Genomic DNA, 7,632 nt, shown 5'->3' on the forward strand with positions numbered 1-7,632 from the left:
CGTATTAAATCAATTCAAAGTTTAGTTATTGAAATAGTATTATATATATAGGCCTACATATGAATGGAGTGATGCCACCGACTGTCTATATAGGGCCTATTTTTGGGGAGCTGAGGAGAGAAGAAGTGAGGTGACAGAAATCAAAGAACCCCTGTGGGCCAATAGCTTCTGTATTTTCTGTAACTGCAAAGACATGAACCATAATCTCCCTGACATGATTAAAAATAAAATAAAACATGCAGGACTGATTTATGCAATTGCTAAATGTGCATTAAATTAAATGTCTAACACTTCAAATTGAGAAAAAAATAATAATAACCTCACACACACACTATATATATATATATATATATATATATATATATATATATATATATATATATATATATATGTTTTTTTTTTTATATATATATAAAATAGTAGCAGCAGCCCCAGGTCTTTACTGGCACAGCTCAATATCTGGAAACAAACTGCCATATAAGCACTATATGAATGTAGAGCATTCAACAAACACATCTCTTCAAAAGGAACTGAAGTACAAAACATTTCTCAAATTCAAGCAGAGACAGAACAAGGCTTAATGCTATTTTATCATCTAAGGTGCTGCTTTGTACGGGACACTAAAAGAGAACACATTCCACATTTACTTTATATCAATAATTGATCTATTATAAAATTACAGATAATATAAATTATGAATGCATTAATACTTCTATTTCATTTTCAAATATTAAAAATACATTTTTAATACAAGAACAGAATTTGGTTTAATATTTAATGTATTAAAATTAATATTTTGATTCTATTATCAGATAACTTAGAAGACTGGATAATGAAAAATGAAAATATCACGATGTCGGATACATTTTATTCATTTATGATTTAAAATTAGTGGTGTGATTGTGAATCTTTTTCCGTGGTTGTTTTTATTATTGTTAGTCATGATAATCATATCATCACTAAGTATCAGAAAAGCATGAAAAGAGACACGAAGAAGAAAGAATATAAAGGCTAATAAACACATTTTATAGATGTATCAATCTAGTGGAAGATGCAACACACAGAAACCATGCAGCAGACAATCCTACAGATATAAAGAAAGTAATCCACTTTGCAGAGGCAGCAATGACAACATGACTAACCCCTATAAGCACCATTTACGGGGAATGCTTTACACTGATATTCAGATATAATAGTGGGAGGATGTAAGTGGTTATTGGGACGAGTCACAATACTTAAATACAGTGCAGTACATACAGTACAAAGCACAGGTTCCTATTTCTCATCAGCAGAAGTGTAACAAATACTTTGTGTGTGTGTGGTGGGGGGGGGATTGGAAGCTGAAAACTTTTCTGTGTTGCTACAATCACATAATGAGATCTTCGGTAAATTATAATTTGATGAAGACAATTATTTACAGGACAAATATAGAATATTTACTGTACTAAAAAATAACATTAACAAGGCAGAAAAAGGGATTAGAGCGATCTCTGTAAAATGTTCCTCTATCTGTATCATTTATCAAAGGATTTCCGATTCTTTATCTCCACAAAATGAATGCACAGATGACAAAGACCTTTGCAGATTAGCACATATATCTATGAACTGATCTATCTGGATCACTACCTGACAAGAAGTTAATTTCTCAACTTGTTATATTAGCATTAATAAGCAGGCTGCAGTGAAGTGCAAACACAGATTAGAAATTCCCTTTAGGTTAAAATTCTGTTAATAATGGCTGGTTACGAAGTAATGAACCTTGATAATTGCACTCTCTGAAATGATACAATGTCATTTCGAATCAAGTCTATCACTATAAAATGCCAACGTTTCTAAAAGGTACATATACCCAGCATTTTAATGGTATTTATTTATTATGGCGTAGCAATGTATGTGAAGAGGTTTTTACTGCAGTTTGGAACAACAAAAACTTAGGGCACTTGAAGCAGCAGAGATGACAAAAAAAAATATATATATATAAAGTGACAACCCACACTGGAACTGATGAGCTGAGATGAGAACATGACAAGTGTACCTGTTTCTTTCCACCTCTCATTATAAGGCATGCGTGTGCAGTACGCAGCGTCAACAAAACCAAGAGAAGCAACAGATAAAGTATTTGTTTAGTTCATAGCTTGATGTCTAGATTTTATGTTTTAATTAGGTTTTTACAATGAGATTTACAGGAATTCAACCTGCTGCATTACAAGTTCAATTCATTTGGAGGCCTGATGTAAAAGAAGCATCAACAAAAGCAGGAGACTGGCATAACTGGCACAGTATTAAACACAAGACTAAGCTACCAACCAGGGGTGTGTTTGTATCTGCTCCACATACATGGTTCAAGGATGTAATTAACACTTCCATTGCATAACAGTTTTATCCGTTAGTGATTGATTCCCAATTGTAGAAAACTGGTACAATGTAAACTGAGGAAGCAGGAAAGTAAATGTTAGTATTCAAATTCCACAGACCTCTCTGTAGATGTTTACTCAAAGAATATAAGTCAGGAATACACACTTGGTGATGCAAGAGTCTACAAGTTGTAAAACGTAGAGTACCAAAAACCACTATGCATCTGCAGTTTATTTCCATTCTGGCTGGAACTGTTGGATCTTTGTGTTGAGGTTTCTCATTTTACTATGAAAGTGCTTCAGGTAGTGTCCTGTACTGTAATTGCACACAGATGACACACAATCCATATTAACATTACACTTTTCTTTCCTCTCTCTCTCTTTAAAGTATCCCTTTATTCGGAACTCAGAAACATGTACACTGGTAACACCTTGTCTATTCATAGAGAGGTTTCAGTGTGTTATAGTGTAAATGCACTGTTTTCCACAGAACAATAAGTACAACAAGTTCATAATTCACACTTTTTTCAAGAGAATTTAAGAACTACTGAGCAGAGGGGAAACTATTACATAATTAAATACTTCAAGTAACATGGATACCAAATTTAAAGATATTCTGCATTTTTACGATACTTGACAAAAACAGGAATAGGATGATCATAACTGAAATTAATCTCAAAATTATAAAGATTAAACAATAGCAATAAAACAATAAAAAGCTAAAAGATATCTAGTTCCTGGTGTTTAAATTATAATATAAATATGAGGCCTAGAAATAAACATGTGAGGAAAAAAAAAAGTATATGCCTATTCATGAGATCATTATCTTTACATTTTACAGACTACAGATTATAAATAAAGGCAGCATAGAGATCACACCTTTAAAAACATAAAAATAATCATCTGTAGCATATGCAGTAACATACAGATGTAGTTGGTGGCATTTCTAATGAACACTTTCTCTGTGTGAAAATAGCCTGAATGCTGTTTTCTTTCTATTGTTGTATGTATTTATTCATTAAATGTTTCTCCGGATTCACACACAACATTGTGACCTGTAAGGTGTTTGTCAGTTACAATATAACAAAGCATATTAGCACAGTGAGGATGATGAAGAAAAACTTGAAATAATGTAATATCAGAAACATCTTATCAAAAACATGGAATCCACCTGAACTTTTCAATTTTGACATTGGCCTTGCTGCTAATATTGCACTGCTTTAAAGAGACAAACATGTACACAAAACAGCTTATTTTAAAAATCTGTCTAAAATAGAACCCAGCACTTTGTGGTGAAAATTAATAATAATAATAATAATAATAATAATAATAATAATAATAATAATAATACGTTCAGATTGTCACAAAGACAGAGCATTTACAGTAGCCTGCTTCAAACTGCACATTATAGGAACAATTTGATCTAACCTCTGACAAGTAAAATAAATGTTCTGAATAATTTAACTAAAGCAAACATTTCTTGTTAATTCTGGCTAATTATAGTAAGAGTTGTGCTGGGAGATGGTAATTTAAGCTCTTGGGCTCCAGTTGTCACAACTACTCCTTGAAGCCTCAGTGACTTCTACAGAAAGCAAAATACATTTAATAAAAATTAGGCAATGTTCAGCGTAGTTCAAAGGGAATACTGGTGTGTGTTACTGTGCAACTATCAAAATAGCTGTCATACTACAATGATTTGCGCATGTTGAGAAAAAATAACACTATCCCAAATCACAGCAGTCAAATTACTTTTTTTTTTTTTTTTTGGCGGGAGATAATTGCTTAAAAGTAAAACATGATCTTAGGGACTCCCAGTCATACAACAAAACATGAGACAGCTAGTTGTAAATAGCACATTAACACAGAAAGTTAAGCACGGCATTTGTCTTTAATGCACCACAGTTGTAAAAAGTTCTGAAAATTGAGGACACAGACAGTACAATTTGGGGCACAAGGACTATGAGGATGTAAATTGGTATGTTTCAAGCACCGTGGTTTGTGCTACAATGAAATCCTCCCTTGCGCTTCAAAACATATTTAAAAAACTCCACACGGTGCCAGACCTTGTCACCTATGAAAGTAGAACATTTTTAATAAGATCCAAAGATGTACGTAAATTAATAAGCAAAAATAACAAGCTGCTTGAGCTTATAGCACACTAAGATCAGCAATGTAAAGTGATTTTTATGGAGACAAACGCACTCAAAACATGCCCTATAGGCACTAAGCTGGCACCAAACACAAATGTAAGTAGGCATTTGTGATTTTGGAAAAGGAAAATGCAGCGAATTTGACTCTCTATAAAAGTGCCTGCTTATAGTACTGGCCATAACTAAAAATGCATATATTATGCATTTATATCAAAAATAATAATAAGTGGAGTTTCACAATATTAGTTACAGTTAGTTTTATGTGTTTATCATAGAGAAACCATATCTCAAGCACTGCCATATCCCATTCCTTGTGATCTGGAAAATAAAGCTCTACCATAGCAAGCAAATTTAAATGTAAAAAAAAAAAAAAAAAATTGACACCGACCTCAAGGAATAACCTCCTGCCTGCAGCCAGTATGTTTGACTGCAAACGGATAACACTGTCATTGCATATGACCGTATACACATTCAGACAGAGAACTTTTCTAAAACACTTACTGACAGAGAAAGGAAAAACATCAGCAATCAATTTAGTATTGGTTACAGATTTAACCATCAGGAGATGCCTCTCACACAGTGTGAAATCCCCTTATTCCACTGTATGCAACCTGACGGAGCTGTTAGATGAGTCAGTTTGCCCCTCGAGATGCCTACGGAGACTCAGGGCACATAGAGCATACAGCAAGTGCATTTTTATTTTGTATTTCTTGCAATTAATTAATTAAATGGTGTCTAGCAATGAGTGACCCTGCTAATGAATGAATATATACAAGTGCCCTGTACTGGGGGCTTTAGACACCAAGATGACAGCCATGATGTGCCCAAATCATACATTTCTGTGGTAAGGAGGGAGAGACGCAGTACGTTGAGGGCCAGGTGCAGTCAGCACAACAACAAAACAGGAACTGCATGAAAACAGGTTCTTAAGGAAACCTTCGTCTGAGTTTAAACAGGCTTGACGTTGTCAAATGTTTTCCCACATCAAAAATATAAATACCTCCTTACTGGAGCTTTTCAGAACATTTTCACACTCTGAAAAATAATAAAACAACAAAGAAATCGTAATTAGGACTTACTATCAGTACGTCTTTCTCCTCACTTCCCTCCTCAACAGAGCTAACAGATAGACTTTTATCCTCTGCAGAGTCCAGAGAGGTGAAAATGGAACCACTCACCCATCAAATTAACCTCCCAGACAGGAAATGGCTCACTATATATGTAATGTGTGTGTGTGTGTGTGTGTTGTTTTTAATTATTATATACTTATGTGACAGGGCCAGGTCCTGAGTACCAGTGTTAGTCACAATAAAAGCTAGTCTTCATAATGTTCCTTAGAAAGACCCAGATAGCTGTGATCCAACAGAAACACAAATCTGTACAAGATAAGGCTTTTTTTAATGACTCTGGTTATATAAAGACATTCATTATTTAATTTTGCAGCTTTAAAATGACATTGTTTGCACAATGCAAATAATACCTGAGGGTAACCAAACACCATTTTAAAGTCTCTTGAAAAACTCTTTTCAAGAATACATTCATTACATAGCTTTATCGGAGGAAGATAATGTATTGCCATTAATTGGATTTTTCTTCTCTTTTGTTTGAAGCAAAATGCACAAATCTTCTGCTTGAAGATACTAAGCCTAGGGGGGCTAACAGCACTAATACAGGATACCAGTGATCTTAATGACAATGTAATCTCCAGTACTGTAAAGAAAATTGTGATCAGCTACAATTAAACTTTCACTCTAGCCATGATTCATGTGAATTAGTGACAGTATAATGTCTAAACAGATTAAGTGAGACCTATGCTTTAAATTAGCCTGCTCTTTAAAAACACACTATGTAATCTTAAGTATTGAATATCAGTTACCAATTGTTAAATGCTACCACAATTGCTGACATGCTTTCTTTCTGGATGTATTCCCTCACCAGAAGAAAAAGGGGACTACATATTTACCATCTAAAGATTAATAGCTATTAAAGCACCTAACCAGTGATCATCCAGATCGCATGTTAGCATGAAATCTCCTTTATTAGCCCTGTTCTTCTTCACGCAAATATTTTTTAAATCTTTAAATATTACTTTAGTCCTAAACAATAATGGTGTCCTGAACACTTTCCTATACTGTCTTGTATACGGTCTTGACTTAGCATGTCTGGTTCCCAGCCCTATGTATATAGTGACCTGTTAGTGCTTCTTGAGGAATACCCTTATTATCTTTTCTATACTCATTCTAATAGACACGCAATGTGCGAAGACAAGACCTTTTGCATGCGTATCTATTAAGTATGAAACCCCAAAATTCGAATTTTTCCAACGACGTCATGATTTTGGCACATTTATGTACATTTAGTCATTTGAACATTTTGACAATATTCTGCCGTTCTCAGAAACCTTCTGAGTTTTAGCGATGACGAAAAGACAACACATCCACATGTGCATTCATCCTTGACCTTGTTATACCAGAAAATCTATCAATGGCGACCACATTTGAGTTTATTTCTTGCGTACAAGGATATCACATTTATACATAATCAGGAACAGTTACATGTGTTATAGAAGAAAACTATTTATTTGACAGTGGTGGATTTTGTTGGAAAAATTCCAAAAATAAAGCAGCAAAAAAAAATAGAAAATCACAAAGAAAAATTCAAACAAAATTGGATATCACAGGGAACATTTTCTGAAATAGGAGGTTACTCTTATATTAGGATGAATACAATAGATAATTATATTATTTACTATTTCTAACATTGTTTCCATTGTAGAATTACAGCAAATAAGATTAAATAATGATGTCCATTCTGTTTTCTTTTCTTTAGTATACTACCATTGGTATTCAATTACCATTAGGTATTCAAAACATATATTTTACTGCATAAAGTTTTTTTATGATTGTTACTGAAATCAATATATTTGTATAAATCAAAATATTTCGACAAAATATTTGTTTTGGTTCCAGAATTATGTGAAAGGAATTTCATCTTAAGCTTAACATGACTCTCAAGCTGTCTATTTATAACATGCATTGTAACAGAGACTTGCAAAATATGACATATTTAGCTATTGTGGTTTTCAAAATACAATAAACCGGGTCAACAGTAAATTCCTTTTGCCTGCG

The 7,632-nt window shown here is 33.5% G+C and overlaps 1 protein-coding gene across 3 annotated transcripts in view; it reads right to left on the bottom strand.

The window, feature by feature from the left end:
* The window catches only part of tbc1d5 (TBC1 domain family, member 5), a 138,807-nt gene that overhangs the window by 86,180 nt on the left and 44,995 nt on the right, over positions 1-7,632 (bottom strand). The gene's annotated exons all lie outside the window — the stretch shown is intronic.

This window comes from Amia ocellicauda, chromosome 10 (genome assembly GCF_036373705.1).
Source record: "Amia ocellicauda isolate fAmiCal2 chromosome 10, fAmiCal2.hap1, whole genome shotgun sequence".
Classification (NCBI taxonomy): domain Eukaryota; kingdom Metazoa; phylum Chordata; class Actinopteri; order Amiiformes; family Amiidae; genus Amia; species Amia ocellicauda.